Below are 16,246 nucleotides of genomic sequence, written 5' to 3' on the forward strand. Positions count from 1 at the left end.
TTTTTGCTGCGTGCATCTGTCGCCCCTCTCATTTCCTGGTAGCTCTGGTACACCGTCTGCAATCAAAGCAAATATCAAACAAATATATATCAAATAAAGGACAAAAAAAAAGAAAAAAGAAAAAAAAAGAAAGACTTAAAAAAACAAAATGAAACAAACAAAACCGAATGTTTCGGGGTTTTTGTTGGGAAGTAAAACGTTCGAACAGTAGAAACAGGTCCAAGGTACATCAGAGATTTTAGCTTTCATTGTGTGTTCAACACACACACACACACACACACACACACACACACACACACACACACACACACACACACACACACACACACACACACACACACACACACACACACACACACACAGTGTGTCCGAAGTCACGTATCATGTTGTTAACCTGCCATGTTGACAGTACTTTCTCCTGACTGCAGTGACCACTGGGACTGAACCAGTACAGCTGCCCGCGCGCGTGTGTGTGTGTGTGTGTGTGTGTCTGTGTCTATCCTTGTGAGGACCAGTTTGAGAGATAGGACACCTCTGCACATTGACATTGTGTTTCAGGGCTGTTTGAAACGTACACATTTATTTTATTATGGCGTTACGTCCGTGTGGGTCCTCACAGGTATGGAAGTACCTCTGCTTTTTTCCAGACCTCGGGGAAATTATTTGCAAAATTTTCGTGTTGTTCTCGACAGTCTGATCCGGGAGCTGATTGGTTGTCTGGGCTCAAGATTCAAACTAATGTTGCATTAACTGTTTTTGTGACACGACTCCCGAATCCCAAAAGGGATATTTAAAGGTTTGGATTCAGTCAAATCACAAACAGCGGCATTTCACTGGAATAACTTCCTGAGAAAAAGCTCCCAGGAAACCTGAAAACGTGTCCTGTTGATGGTTCAGAGGAGGTGGGTCACTGGCTCTGGAAAGAGCTTTGATTTTTTTTTAAATATAGATTTTAAATAAGGTTAGGACCTCCCCTACATTGTACTGAGGTGGAGGCAGAAACCTCAGAGACAGATACCTCAACACCTGGATAAAAACCAAACCCCAAACTGTCTGACTGGGTAGAGAGACTAGTGTAATTTGAGTGAACTGAATAACCATTAGAACCTCTCTGTGATCGTACATTCATCCTTTAGAAACCAAATTCGTTCAGTGCACGTGAACATTTCTAAACAAGAAAGAACTCCCTTCAACACTGTGGTTAATAACTCCACGGACTGAATAAAACCTGTTTTAAAAAGTGCAGATCTATAAAACCAAACAGCCACTGAACCCCGGCAAGACTAAGTAGCGGCTCTTTGAGGCTCGACATGAGCACAGAGGTGCTTTGAGCTAAAGGCTAACGTCAGTCATACTGTTGACCGTGTTCACCATGCTAACATTTGCTCCTTAACACTAAACGCAAAGTACAGCTGAGGCTGATGGGAACGTCATTAGTTTTGCAGGTATTTGGTCTTAAACCAAAGTACTGGACCAATAAAGACTTTGACCTGATGATGGCGCTGGAGGAAAAGTCCGAGGATCAGAGAGATCCAGTTCATCCTGAGGGGACCACGAATGTCCGAACCACATGTCATTACAATCCATCCGATAACTGTTGAGACATTTCGGTCTGGACCGACTGACGGACTGACGCTGCCACCCCTGGAGCCATGTTGCTAGCCTGGCTAAGAACCAGAGGAGCCAACAGGACCCAGGTCCACAGTCTGTGGTCCACTTCATCTGCAGGTCTGGTGTGACTCAGTGAACAGTTTTTTTATTTTTCTTCTTTTTTTTAGTGTAGTCGCTCACGCCAGGGACGGGTGATATGTTCACAGACTCATTTAGATTTTTGTATAAATCTTTGAGGTCTGTGAAGTGTAAGTCAGAACACACACACGCCGCCGGTGCGCTGATGTGTCAGGATACTCAGCAGTGAGGCACGTCCCCCTTCCAGAGAAGCAGCTGCAATGCTGTGACGACCTGTGTGATTCATTCAGTGTGTGTGTGTGTGTGTGTGTTACAGGCGTCAGTTGATACATCACAGTAGGGATGAAACAATTACTCCATTTTTTCATTGGTTAATCGACAGAAAATGAATTGGCCCCTATTTTGATCGATTGATTAGTAGTTCTGAAGAAGCCACCGCAGCCACCCACCCCCGCCGGCAGCGGAGAAGTCTCTCCACGACACAGCCGGTGTGCAGCCGACTCTGATACACACTCAGCTGATTAGATAGACCTGGTCTGATACAACCGCCCCTGCAATAAATCCTGCATTCGCCCAGGGTGGACGCCTGCTGTTCTTAATAAATAAGACTTAAATCACGTGTCAGTCAAACCTGCTGTCGGCTTTGAATCTGCTGCTGCTGCTCCTGTTTATATACGGTGTGAGTGTGTCTATAGGAGAATACTGTACTGTATATGTGCAGTGTGTGTCCAGTGGTCATGTCCCAGCAGAGCTCTCCTGCTCTCCATCAGTCTATTTCTGTCTCTGAGTAGGCAGGGTGGATGAACCGCCCGCAGGGATGGAGAGGGGGATGAAAGGAGAGGAAGATGGAGAGAGAGAGAGAGCTGGAAATAGAGGAGGAGGTGAAGGAGGCGGAGTGAATGGGCTGTATTTTCGTCCTCCGTTGTTTTGATCGACCTGTGTCGCTCGGCGAAGCTCTTTGTGTCGAATCTGTTTTGTTTAGGGCTCGTAATAAAGTAATTAGAGCTGACTTCACCAGAAGACGGACAGAGACAGGCGGAGAGAGAGAGAGAGAGAGAGAGCGAGCGAGATAGGGTAAAACTGTGAAGGAAGAAGTCAACAGACTGTGGATGGAGAGAGTGAAGGGCGAGGAGCAGGAGGAGAGGAGGAGGAGACAGGAGCCGAGGAGAGGACAAAGTTAGGACACCTATGGATTGTTTGGTTTTAGACTGTCCCGGACAAAAAGTTGGCGGTCACCAGAGAAACGTGGTGAAATCTTCGGTCAGTGGTCCAAACAGTGGTCCTGGAGTTTTGGAGACCAAAGGCACAGGCGCATAATGAGGCATAATGAGGCATAATGAGGCATAATGACGCATAATGATAGGCCGAAATGGAGTCAGAACTTGTTGGGTCTGTTTCAGAGGAAGGAAAACTTCATTCAATATCCCATTAACACATGTAGGAAGACGAACGGCGAAATGTCCCGGCCTGCGACGCGCTGTAGCTTTCCCCCCGGGGACGACGGCAGTATTTAGCGTGTCTGTGGTAACAGCTGGACAGCAGCTAAAAGGTTGAAGAATATTTAACGCGATTACATTCACTAAGGTTTCAGCTTCTAACGGTATGAGGTGCTGTAGTAGATCCTCACCTGACTCGGATCAGAGAAACACGCCAGCCTGGACCTGACGTCAGGGCGTTGGCTTTCTGTCACAGTGGGGATCAGAGGGTCAGACCCGCCAATATCAGAAATATGGACATTTGTCCCCTCAATTGCCGTTAATGACCTGCCTCCATATTCAGTGATGAACCAACATAAGTGTGGGTTCCTACTTTTCTTGACTAGCACATTTTTAATGCAACAGGCTGTAACACGACCTGAGCTTCACTCACTTAATCAAATGCCCTTTGAAAACTGCTGTTGATTTGTCGCTGTTAAGGTTTTTTGTTGTAAAATTGTTGGTCAAAACGCGCACACGCTCGAAGGTGACGCTTGTGAACACTTGTTTGCACCAGTGCACATGATAGCTCAGTTTCCATCACACAAACCTTAACTTTAGATAAATTAGCAGAAGAAAATGCTAATTGTTGCATGTTTCCTACTGTTATGCAAATATAAGAAGTTGGTTCGTTGAGATAAACAGCAGGTGGCGCCAATTTCCCAGTTTGTGCCATTAAACTATTGCAGAAGAAGAGGGCGCAACAAGATGAAGTTGTTAAAAGAGCCGAACCTCAAACGGTGAAAAACACTGGGAAACGTGACGGAGATATGACATTTCTGTTTGTTTCATTTGTTAATTTCTGCTGCTGCTATTTCTTGAAGCTTCAGCGGACGTTAACCTCGCATGCCTCACGTGCGTCATCATTTCTTCATAAGACGACGCTGAACGTCTGTGGTTCAGCGTCGCCGCCACTCCCAGTCGCGGACAAAAGTTGGCGGTCACCAGAAAGCGTGGTGAAATCTTCGGTCAGTGGTCCAAACAGTGGTCCTGGAGTTTTGGAGACCAAAGGCACAGGCGCATAATGAGGCATAATGAGGCATAATGAGGCATAATGAGGCATAATGAGGCATAATGAGGCATAATGAGGCATAATGAGGCATAATGAGGCATAATGAGGCATAATGAGGCATAATGAGGCATAATGAGGCATAATGAGGCATAATGAGGCATAATGAGGCATAATGAGGCATAATGAGGCATAATGAGGCATAATGAGGCATAATGAGGCATAATGAGGCATAATGAGGCATAATGAGGCATAATGAGGCATAATGAGGCATAATGAGGCATAATGAGGCATAATGAGGCATAATGAGGCATAATGAGGCATAATGAGGCATAATGAGGCATAATGAGGCATAATGAGGCATAATGAGGCATAATGAGGCATAATGAGGCATAATGAGGCATAATGAGGCATAATGAGGCATAATGAGGCATAATGAGGCATAATGAGGCATAATGAGGCATAATGAGGCATAATGAGGCATAATGAGGCATAATGAGGCATAATGAGGCATAATGAGGCATAATGAGGCATAATGAGGCATAATGAGGCATAATGAGGCATAATGAGGCATAATGAGGCATAATGAGGCATAATGAGGCATAATGAGGCATAATGAGGCATAATGAGGCATAATGAGGCATAATGAGGCATAATGAGGCATAATGAGGCATAATGAGGCATAATGAGGCATAATGAGGCATAATGAGGCATAATGAGGCATAATGAGGCATAATGAGGCATAATGAGGCATAATGAGGCATAATGAGGCATAATGAGGCATAATGAGGCATAATGAGGCATAATGAGGCATAATGAGGCATAATGAGGCATAATGAGGCATAATGAGGCATAATGAGGCATAATGAGGCATAATGAGGCATAATGAGGCATAATGAGGCATAATGAGGCATAATGAGGCATAATGAGGCATAATGAGGCATAATGAGGCATAATGAGGCATAATGAGGCATAATGAGGCATAATGAGGCATAATGAGGCATAATGAGGCATAATGAGGCATAATGAGGCATAATGAGGCATAATGAGGCATAATGAGGCATAATGAGGCATAATGAGGCATAATGAGGCATAATGAGGCATAATGAGGCATAATGAGGCATAATGAGGCATAATGAGGCATAATGAGGCATAATGAGGCATAATGAGGCATAATGAGGCATAATGAGGCATAATGAGGCATAATGAGGCATAATGAGGCATAATGAGGCATAATGAGGCATAATGAGGCATAATGAGGCATAATGAGGCATAATGAGGCATAATGAGGCATAATGAGGCATAATGAGGCATAATGAGGCATAATGAGGCATAATGAGGCATAATGAGGCATAATGAGGCATAATGAGGCATAATGAGGCATAATGAGGCATAATGAGGCATAATGAGGCATAATGAGGCATAATGAGGCATAATGAGGCATAATGAGGCATAATGAGGCATAATGAGGCATAATGAGGCATAATGAGGCATAATGAGGCATAATGAGGCATAATGAGGCATAATGAGGCATAATGAGGCATAATGAGGCATAATGAGGCATAATGAGGCATAATGAGGCATAATGAGGCATAATGAGGCATAATGAGGCATAATGAGGCATAATGAGGCATAATGAGGCATAATGAGGCATAATGAGGCATAATGAGGCATAATGAGGCATAATGAGGCATAATGAGGCATAATGAGGCATAATGAGGCATAATGAGGCATAATGAGGCATAATGAGGCATAATGAGGCATAATGAGGCATAATGAGGCATAATGAGGCATAATGAGGCATAATGAGGCATAATGAGGCATAATGAGGCATAATGAGGCATAATGAGGCATAATGAGGCATAATGAGGCATAATGAGGCATAATGAGGCATAATGAGGCATAATGAGGCATAATGAGGCATAATGAGGCATAATGAGGCATAATGAGGCATAATGAGGCATAATGAGGCATAATGAGGCATAATGAGGCATAATGAGGCATAATGAGGCATAATGAGGCATAATGAGGCATAATGAGGCATAATGAGGCATAATGAGGCATAATGAGGCATAATGAGGCATAATGAGGCATAATGAGGCATAATGAGGCATAATGAGGCATAATGAGGCATAATGAGGCATAATGAGGCATAATGAGGCATAATGAGGCATAATGAGGCATAATGAGGCATAATGAGGCATAATGAGGCATAATGAGGCATAATGAGGCATAATGAGGCATAATGAGGCATAATGAGGCATAATGAGGCATAATGAGGCATAATGAGGCATAATGAGGCATAATGAGGCATAATGAGGCATAATGAGGCATAATGAGGCATAATGAGGCATAATGAGGCATAATGAGGCATAATGAGGCATAATGAGGCATAATGAGGCATAATGAGGCATAATGAGGCATAATGAGGCATGTTTCCTACTGTTATGCAAATATAAGAAGTTGGTTCGTTGAGATAAACAGCAGGTGGCGCCAATTTCCCAGTTTGTGCCATTAAACTATTGCAGAAGAAGAGGGCGCAACAAGATGAAGTTGTTAAAAGAGCCGAACCTCAAACGGTGAAAAACACTGGGAAACGTGACGGAGATATGACATTTCTGTTTGTTTCATTTGTTAATTTCTGCTGCTGCTGTTTCTTGAAGCTTCAGCGGACGTTAACCTCGCATGCCTCACGTGCGTCATCATTTCTTCATAAGACCGTCGCCGCCACCCTGTGTCGTGCGTGCGCTGTCGTACGTCGAACATGTACCCCGTGGTTACTTCCTGTGAACGAGCACCGGAGACGGTAAAGACGAGAGGCAGGGGAGGAGGGAGGAGCGAACCTTGGGAAGTTAGAGGGAGGACGGATGAGGAGGAGCGTGAGCATCAGCAGACCGTACATTAATGATGCATCTTGTTCTTTTTACCTGTGGAGGAAGAAGAGGTCAGCCGGGAGGGAGGCTTAGTCTAAAAATTATGGGAAAATACCAACAAGAAAACTGTCAGATTTTATAGTCACTACCGCGTAGTTATTGATGGTAAAGTTCTCTTCTTAAAAATAACAGCGTCCTGGACAGGATTGTGATGACTATAAATTATGCATAAACTGCAACTCGGCAGAAATATCAACCTGTGTCCAGGTGTCTTCCTGACATTTTCCTGTTTTTCGTCTCACAGACTTCCACGTGAAAATCAAAATGTCAGCCTGTCCTTTCAGTGAACACGCCAGTAAAGTGTCAGTCTCTCAGAGGGAAACATCTTGTCTCCACTCGCCTCCCTGACTCACTGTTTGGTATGTGGGAAATCAGGACGCTTAGTAATTAGCATCAAAAACCTCTCCCCGTAGTTTCTGAGTTTTATCCAAAAGTGACCTAAAGTCTGAAAGTGCTTCATCCGGTTCCCACAAAGTGTAGGAGAGTGTAACCTCCAGCGTTAGCCTGCTGTTAGCTAGTCCACATGTCCCGACGAAACAGCGAGCGGCGACGACTCGCGGGGGCATTTTATGAGCTGCTGTAGCTGGTGAGGTAATTGTCGATACGCTAGCCAACTGGGAACATGCTAGCACTAGACAGACACAATGGTCCTCTGTTGGCTTGCTACCTGTCAGTCAAGAACCAGACAGCGAGTTAAGCCGAGCCTCCTCCGTTTAGGAGTCTTGTGAGAGATTTGTGCGGATTTACTTTGCTCCTGGAATCTCGAATTCACAGCGATTCCATTGTTTGAGCCCCTACAGGTAAAAGCAAACACTAAATAAGGGATAAACTTAATTTAGACAGACTTTAAGAAATGAATAGTGATTTAGACGGAGCTTCTCTTCCTCCCGTGCATACACGGAGTACAATAGTTCATTTTTATGAGATTGGGTGGAACATTTTACAATTTCAGTAGTAGTGACATATTTTCAACACGTCTGGAACTTCTCGTGATTTCCAAAACCGATCCAGATGTATCTGCGATGAGCGAATACCGGCCAGTTTATCGGCTCCTTCTTATGCTTTGCGCAGTCAAGCACACGAACGTAAACACGGAACCAGACGGATTCTTGAAATAAGGTTTCCTGTAGCTTTATGGCTCCAACATGCTTTTAGGAGCTGTGTTTAAGTGAACGTGCACGGAGATGTTTACTCGTCTGAACGTGGTTGCCTTCGTTTTCGGTCACGTCCTACAGGAGGGTGGGACAACCAACCAGCTATCTTGATGCGTATGGTCACACAACACCTCGTTGAAAAATTGGAGGTGTGCGACCTGCTCTACCCATGACGTTACCCATAACTCCCTTTTTCCTCGTCGTAGATCCACAGAGGCGCAGCCGAGCGTTGCTGCAGAAACATTACTCCGGCCTTCAGGTTTAAGAGCAGATCCGCGACATGGCTGAGGTCGGATGGAGGCGGCCGGCGGCTCGGAGTGAACACTCAGTCATTAGTGGAAAACTAACAGAGCGAATTCACAGCGAGGCTGAGAGAGAGGCAGCAGCTGCTTCTCCTCCTCCTGCGCTGAGGGAAGCAGCTGCTAATATGGTGGAGAATATCGCCTCGGGGACTCACAGTGACACACACACACACACACAGAGATCTCCTGTGTCAGCGGGCTACCACGTGTAGGTGGAGGACGGGTGAGAGTAAAGAGGAGGAAGGGGAGCACGGGGAGTTGAGGGGGAGGAGGAGGTGCTGAGTCTGAGTGTAACTCGTGACCGCTGCTTCATACGGCCTACAGCTATTTGTAACAAACAAAGAGATAAATAAATGAAAAAGACAAATGTCCCCTCTGTGGAGGACAAACTAAATCTTCCCCCTGGCTCTCCTCCGCTGCTGTTTCAGAAAGAGGAAGATTTTCAACAAAACCAGCAGGAGACCCCGGGAAACGCTGGTGGACTGAAGTTACAGGTAGGCAGGGATTGGATTGGGTGTTTTTTCCACATCAGACCGAACTGGTGTACTCAGACAGAACAGAGTCTGAGTACGGGGCGATCACATATAAAGTCAGCAGAGAGAAGTAAGTGGACGAAACCGGAGGCCAAGACCCGTCCGCGCAATTTCCAAAAGGTTTCAGCAAAAGACACCTGATGCACCTGCACGGAGAGAGAGGCTGAAAGACAATGACAGAACTGGAGCTGCTGGTGGGATCTGAGATCGATCAGAGTGTGAGCCGCCGCCATAACAGCCGCTGCCCCAGCCACTGGCGGCTCTGCCAGGCCGTCCCTGGGCACTGGGATGCGCTAAGCTGAACGCTAACGTCGGCCTCATGGCCCCGTGCTCGCGACGTTAACAAGCCGGTGTTGAGCAGGTGTAATGCTTAACAAGGCCGCGTCTGAAATCACCCCCCCCCCACCACGCATTCACCACTCCCACCCCCCATATAGCAGACACTCAGTAGCTCCTACAGCCAGCAGGAGGCTAAGGTTTCTACACCCTGACAACGGTGACAGCGGCAGCCTGCGACTGTAACTTTCAGATCTCCAAAATGTGGCTAGTTGAGGGACTGTTAGCAGAGACTAGTGCACGTTCCACTGTGGGAATTTTTGAGGCCCTGTATAAAGCATTATGTTCACACTCAGAGTTCATAAAACGGCGTAGGGTCCACGTAGTGGAGCTGAAAGAAGCTGATCTGCAGGACGGTAATTATTCGATAATTTCAGCACTTTTCACACAAAGAATGTGACAAATTCTGCACAATCTCAGGTTTCAGCTTCACAAACGACAGAATTGCCGCCTCTGCCTCATCCAGTATTAAACTGAATATCTCTGGGTTTCGGACTTTTGATCAGACAAAACGAGACATTTCAAGACGTCACCATGGATTCTGGGAAGTTGTGATCGATTGATTCATCAAATAAATAATCAGTGAATAGATTGGTAATGAAAACAGTTGTTACCTGCCATAATATATAGTTCAGACCCAGCCTATGTTCACCATCTTCATTAAAAGTTCGTAAGATCTTTTATGAAGGAAGAGGCTCCACTCTGTAACGGTGTTTTCGTAGTAACGTCTCCAACAGAGTGAGACGTCTTCTCTCTGACTGATCCCGTTGGCATCAGTTTCAGGAGTCACATTCTCCCAGTTAATCTTTCGTTGATATTGGATCAATAATTTCAACTGATCAACTTATTAGTTTTGAATCAGGAGCCTTAAGTATTTGGATCAAGTAGCTCTTGAAAAACAAGACGTGCCAAAGTTGGCAGTGTGGAGCTCGTAGTTCAGAGTGTCAGATACGTGTTTCATCAACCCTCAGGTAAATATAAGTTTTGGATCGGATCCGGAATTGGCAGATACCCAGTGTTACAGGACTCGGCCCGGTGCCGGGGCCAAAGAAAACTTGGATCAGGGCATCCCGGCTAGGAAAGCAAGTACCGCTGAGGCCGATGGGAATGCCATTCATTTGACGGCGTGGATTGTATGTCTGCCTCTTCAGACACTGACGTAGAATCACCGTGGGCCCTGTTTACATCCATTTTGAATTATATATCAGGGTCCCAACAATAAAAACTATGATCAGTCACAGAACGCAAAGACATTGAATGGAAACAGCCCTGAACTGTATCAGAAACTGGCTGATAAATAAAACTCTCTACAGTAAGTTCACAGTAGATTCTGATCTAATGGACCACAAATCAATTTTTGCAGCTAAAATGCTTCTAAAAGTTAGATTTTTTATTTTAATTTTTAGAAAAAAAGTTTTTTGAAGCAAAAATTCTCCATAGAGAAACACACACACACACACACACACACACACACACACACACACACACACACACACACACACACACACACACACACACACACACACACACACACACACAGATTCTCCATTTCCTCTTAGCCTCATCAACTTCCTGTCACCATATTGATTTACTGTTCCATTACTCTACCTGTGGAGCTCTGTGTGTGTGTGCCTGTGCGTGTCCGTGAGTGTGTGTGTGTGTGTATCGGTGTGTGTGTGTGTGTGTCAGATATTGTTTCAGTGTGAATGCGTCTCAGCTTTTTTTGCAGGTGTGAGGGTGTGTGTGTGTTTCCCCAGAGACCTGCATCACTGGCATAGTGCCCCACTGGAGTAATCACAACAACCACACACACACACACACACACACACACACACACACACACACACACACACACAAATACACACAAATACATAGCCTCAGGTGAAGGATGAGTAGTAGCAGCAGTTGTTACCATGGTGTCACCATCACCGTGCCAATTTACTGACCATCAGGGTGTGTGTGTGTGTGTGTGTGTGTGTAAACCTCAGATTTGTTCTTAAACAGACGAGCGCTTCATGTTTTCCGTCTCACTGTCTGCGCTGATTGAACGAGGTCTGACTGTGTAATGTCTGAAAAAGGGAAATAACGCCATCCTCCTCACACGAGTGAAACGTCAAAGCGTTAACACTCGCCCTCTACTCAGTTCAACACGGTGTCACACAGCAGGTTTGATATGAGGAAAATCTGAAGGACCACAACTAAACCCGAGTTATTGTGGTCAAGTCGACTTTTATTGATACCAGGTGCTGAGCTTGACAGACACGGACAGATAAACATGTAGCAGGAAACCAAAGTTATAATTATTTTATAATTATAACTATCTTTTTTTCCTGTACATGCTTTAGTGCAAACTTTGTGCTTATACTTCCTCACATGACAGACTGCAGCCCGTCAACAGAAGAAAAAAGTCTCTGGCGAAACCCGATTTTTAAATAAATTTGCTTCCTCATAACTGCAGTTAAAAGGTACTTTCTAAATCAAACACATTTGTCTCATAATCCCTCTGTTGAGGACAAAGTCTCACCACAGGAGAGTTGTTCTCAAATTTGGGTCCCTGGCCCACAAGGGTTCCTTTAGCAGGCTTCATTAGGTCTGCGGGAAAACAAATTTCACATATTTCGCAGGAAAACATAAGACGTTTACAGGAGGTGCAAAACCCCTGAGCGTCCTGCGGATCACAGTCAGGTTCGTTTCACAGCTGAGCTCTAATGAGCCTCTTACGTGAGCCTATTTTGGTTCGTGGAACATGAAAACACTTGCGCGCCTCGGGCTGCAGACTGATCACAGTCCACACGATTCAAACAAGAGGAAACACGAACACGACAAGTGTTTTCTGTCACCTGAGATTTACTGCATCAGAACTGGGAGTCGAAACATGATTATACAATCAAATGTTTCTCCTGCAGACAGCCAACCTAAAACCACATGAAAGGATCTGAAGTAGCTCGCTGGAGCGCAGACCTCCGCCAAGGCCAATGTCAAACAACATACACCAGACTTCAGAGGAAAAAATTCAAATTCATAGTAAATGATCTGGATCTGCCTCAAAGTTTTAATGGGTTCTTCCCTGGCCCGGGTCCCGTTCCTCCACCAAGTTCGATGCAAATCAGTTTGATGCAAATCAGTTCAGTACTTTTTGTCTAATCCTGCTGACAAATAAACCGACGGAGCAACAAGGAGACGCGGCCGAAAACACGACCTCCTCGGTGAAGGTAATGAGACGCTGTCTGAAGACAAAGCGAGACCTGCTCTGTCCCTCAGCGTCAGATTACGGAGCCAGAACACAGTAACTGCACGGCCAAAGTACAGATACTGCGTTCTGGTATTGGAGTTACTGCAGATGTTCAGAAAAAATTGATGAACATTGTATATTTCTATGGCATCTTATTTTTTGAATATAGTAAAACAGAGGTTCGGAGGTTATATCTCAATTTGACCAAATAGGTGGTTACTGGGTTTTGCCTTTGCAGAGCAGGACTGAACTCTGACTACGTCTTAGTTTTGTGGTTGCATAACATCTCACTACTTCTGTCTTTGCTCCTCAGACAGGGCAGCAATAACTGAACCACTAGAGACTGCTTGTGAAGGAAAATGGGTTGTTTTAAATGTTGGAACAAAAGACCGTGCTGTCGTTTTTGGAGAGGACAGGCTTGGAAGCACGCTTTTCCCATCTTCATGTGTCGAGACAGAACTGCGTTTTTTTGTTGTTGTTGTGGTCCCAGAGCATGAGCCGTAAAAACCAAACAAAAACAATCTCAGCAGTCCTTTTACTCACTTGTTCTGCTTTCAAATGTGTCACACGGTCTTCACGGGCAGATAGAGCTGAGCTCGGCGGCGTTTCCAAGTCGTCCTTCTCACGCGCATCTCGTGGAACAGATACACTTCTGTTTTAATGAGTCCAGCTGTCTACACAGGCCGCCGCGACGGCTCGCATTTCACTTGCACTGTACGCACTTAAAAAGTGACCTCCAGCGTATTTTTACTCTCCGAGTCTCTTTCCATCGGGCTCTGTGCGCTATCAAAGCATCGGTGACCTACATTCAACACTGGGCCCGGACGCATCCAGTGCTGACGCACACACCGAGCGGTAAAAGGGCTCATCTACGCTCCCTTCACGTACGAAAATAGAAACGTCCATTTCGTCGCTGCCCGCATACGTCCATGCGTCCTTTACGTTGGCATGGGTGTCAAGCGACACATCCACTGGGGGGCAGCTCAGAGTCAAAAGTTCCCGACGACAACAAAGAAAACCACATTTAATTTCTTCATCGTGTCCTATGCTCATGTCTCGCTTGAACTGTTGGCTACGCTGCCCCCGGGATTTCTGGTGGTACTGCGCCGTTTCATCTGTAAACGTGCACGAAGACGGGCGAAATGAACGCGGCGTACGGACAGAAGGCCCCGTATCTGACGTTGAGCACAAATGAGCCTTAAATCCTTACAGTGTACACGTACAAGGCTTCTCCTCCATGTTGACCGTTTCCATGGTGAACCCTGCAGCCTCCGGGGGGCGCTAGCAGAGCTTTCAGACTGTTGGTGTTGTTCACTAATGTTGTCCGTGTTGTGTTTGTGGGATTGTTTCAGGTCCCAGCCGAGCTGAACATTGTCAAACACCGGTTACACTCCAGCGCACCTGCACAAGGTAACACACACACACACACACAGAACCAATTAGTAATTAGTCTGCTTGTGTGAGTTGAATTTTTTGGTTTGAACCACCTGCAGTCAGGCCGCTACAACTGGTTAGATACCACATTCATCATGAAAACACACAGAAAAAAAATCACTGAGGTGTGTATGTTTCTCATCAGTGGTTTCATTTGGGTACATTTGGTGTGTGAAAAAGCTTTTACAGAGCTGGTAGTGTGTGTGTTGTGCCGTGCTGTGCAGCAGCTGTGTGTGTGTGTGTGTGTGTGTGTGTGTGTGGATCGTTTCTGCGTGCCGTTGCTCTGCAGGTTCGGCTGTTTTCCCGTTTTAATGTGTCCGTCAGAGCAGCCAGAGGTCGAAAGGTCAAACAGTGCTGCAGCTAACCCACTAACTGATTAGTTCAGCCTGCTGCTGGCAACAAGGCTGACTGCAGGAGGTACACACACACACACACACACACACAGCCGAATGATGCCAGAGGCCCAGTGGGCCGTAGCATGCCATTACTCTCTCTCTCAGTGGATCTTGTTTCTGAGGCGCCTCAGTGGCTCAGTCACTGCACAAGTTGGAAACTCTCCCAGTCTTCCTCTCCGTCTTCTTCTCCTCTTCCTCTCCTCTCTTTGGCTTTAGGGGATCAAAACTTGAAACCCGAGCGCTCCCTTCACGTTCCTGCCGGTGGTCTTAGACTTCACACCGCAGCTCCAGCATGAGCGCTGATGAAAACGAACATAAATTCAGGTGAAAATCTTTTTCAAGTAGGGGTTGCATCAGCAAGGTTTTGCGAAATAGCAGCCGGTGGGGCAGAACAGAACAGTTCAAGTGCACAGCACCTCAGGACAAAGTTTGCTGTTGTCAGTCTCCCTTGTTTCCGGACGGCTTTCCTTTGTCGCGCTCTCCCAGAGATGTACTAACCATCCATATCATCCCCGCAGCGTTAAAAACCATCTTCTCAAAAAGAGGCGCTGAAAAGTTTTTGACTCGTTTAAAAATAAACTTCAATGAAGCATCGTCAACGTTTCCTATGGTTTTGTAACGAAGCCCAGCCACTGCAGGAAGCTTGAACAGCAGTTGACAAAACAATGTCAAGTCAAGATCCATTTACTCGCTTGCTCCAGAGCTGGTAACCACATTATACAGTCGGCATCAGCAGGTGAGGTGGCTCGGCTGTAGACGTTCACGCCGTTGGTGATTTTGAGCTCTTGGACGGCTTCTCGTCTGTGTTGGCTCGAGTGACTTTGACAGTTAATCGAATGGAAAGAGTGAATCATTCTAGAATAATGAAAAGTCTGAAACACCTGCGGTTCCATCTGCTGATGAAGACCAGGTGTTGTGTGCGAGTTGACGACGTCTTGCCAACATGCAGGACGTGTTGTTAGTATCATCGGCAGCATCATGAATTACCAACGTTTACACCAGCAAATGAATAGTTCAGAACAGAGAGCGTGAGGCCTCCTGCTGTGGCAGTGAACTGGTAAATCCCGATATATAAGGCAGTTCTACGCACAGTGGATCACACTGATGGACCACCCCTGAGGGAACGGAGTAAGTGCAGGATATGCAGGTATTGGCCCTTTACACGTTGTAAATCTGGGGATTATGGCGAGTCTAGTCCCAGTTCGTGCCTCTTATGTATTTACATTTGAATCACAGGGGAAATCATCCGTTTCTCTGAAACCTGAATCCAGAATTCAAAAGACGCTTCTGAACATCTGGGTGAAAACACGTTCGGTCCGCCTCATGATAAAAACGATTTTGATCAGTTTCTCAAGTTACAGCTCCGTTTCATGACATACGCTTTTTTCTCTTTGTACAACACAGCAAAAATATTTGCACTTTATTTTGTTCTCTACTTCTTTATTTTCTAGGAAATATTAGAAAGCAAGTACGGACAAATGTAATTGATAATAAATGTTTTCAATTTTGGTTCATGTGATTCCTAACTTTGTTTGAATCGGGGAAACAGAGGTGCAACTTCAGATATATATCAAAACGCTTTATTGTGCGTTGCCAGACGTTAGTTTCATCCAGATGTTCTGAAGAGTCTCTGAGAACTTTCTGGGATTTCCAGACATCACAAGGTGGAACGGATGCTTAGCCCTGTGACACATATCTAAATGCGTAAGCGGCACAAACTGAGGTTCTCTAAGGTTAGTCATTGCTAGTCGACC

The 16,246-nt window shown here is 45.5% G+C and overlaps 1 protein-coding gene across 3 annotated transcripts in view; it reads left to right on the forward strand.

Moving 5' to 3' along the window:
• sulf2b (sulfatase 2b) overlaps positions 1-16,246 on the forward strand; it is an 87,491-nt gene that overhangs the window by 19,205 nt on the left and 52,040 nt on the right. For 2 of the 3 annotated variants that reach the window (XM_040152946.1, XM_040152948.1), the window contains exon 3: positions 14,016-14,073. The exons of the other annotated variant lie outside the window; for it this stretch is intronic. The gene's annotated coding sequence lies outside the window, so the exon portion shown is untranslated. The remainder of the gene's footprint in view (positions 1-14,015; positions 14,074-16,246) is intronic. 3 annotated transcript variants of the gene reach the window in all.

The sequence above is a fragment of the Xiphias gladius genome, chromosome 18 (assembly GCF_016859285.1).
Source record: "Xiphias gladius isolate SHS-SW01 ecotype Sanya breed wild chromosome 18, ASM1685928v1, whole genome shotgun sequence".
Taxonomy (NCBI): domain Eukaryota; kingdom Metazoa; phylum Chordata; class Actinopteri; order Istiophoriformes; family Xiphiidae; genus Xiphias; species Xiphias gladius.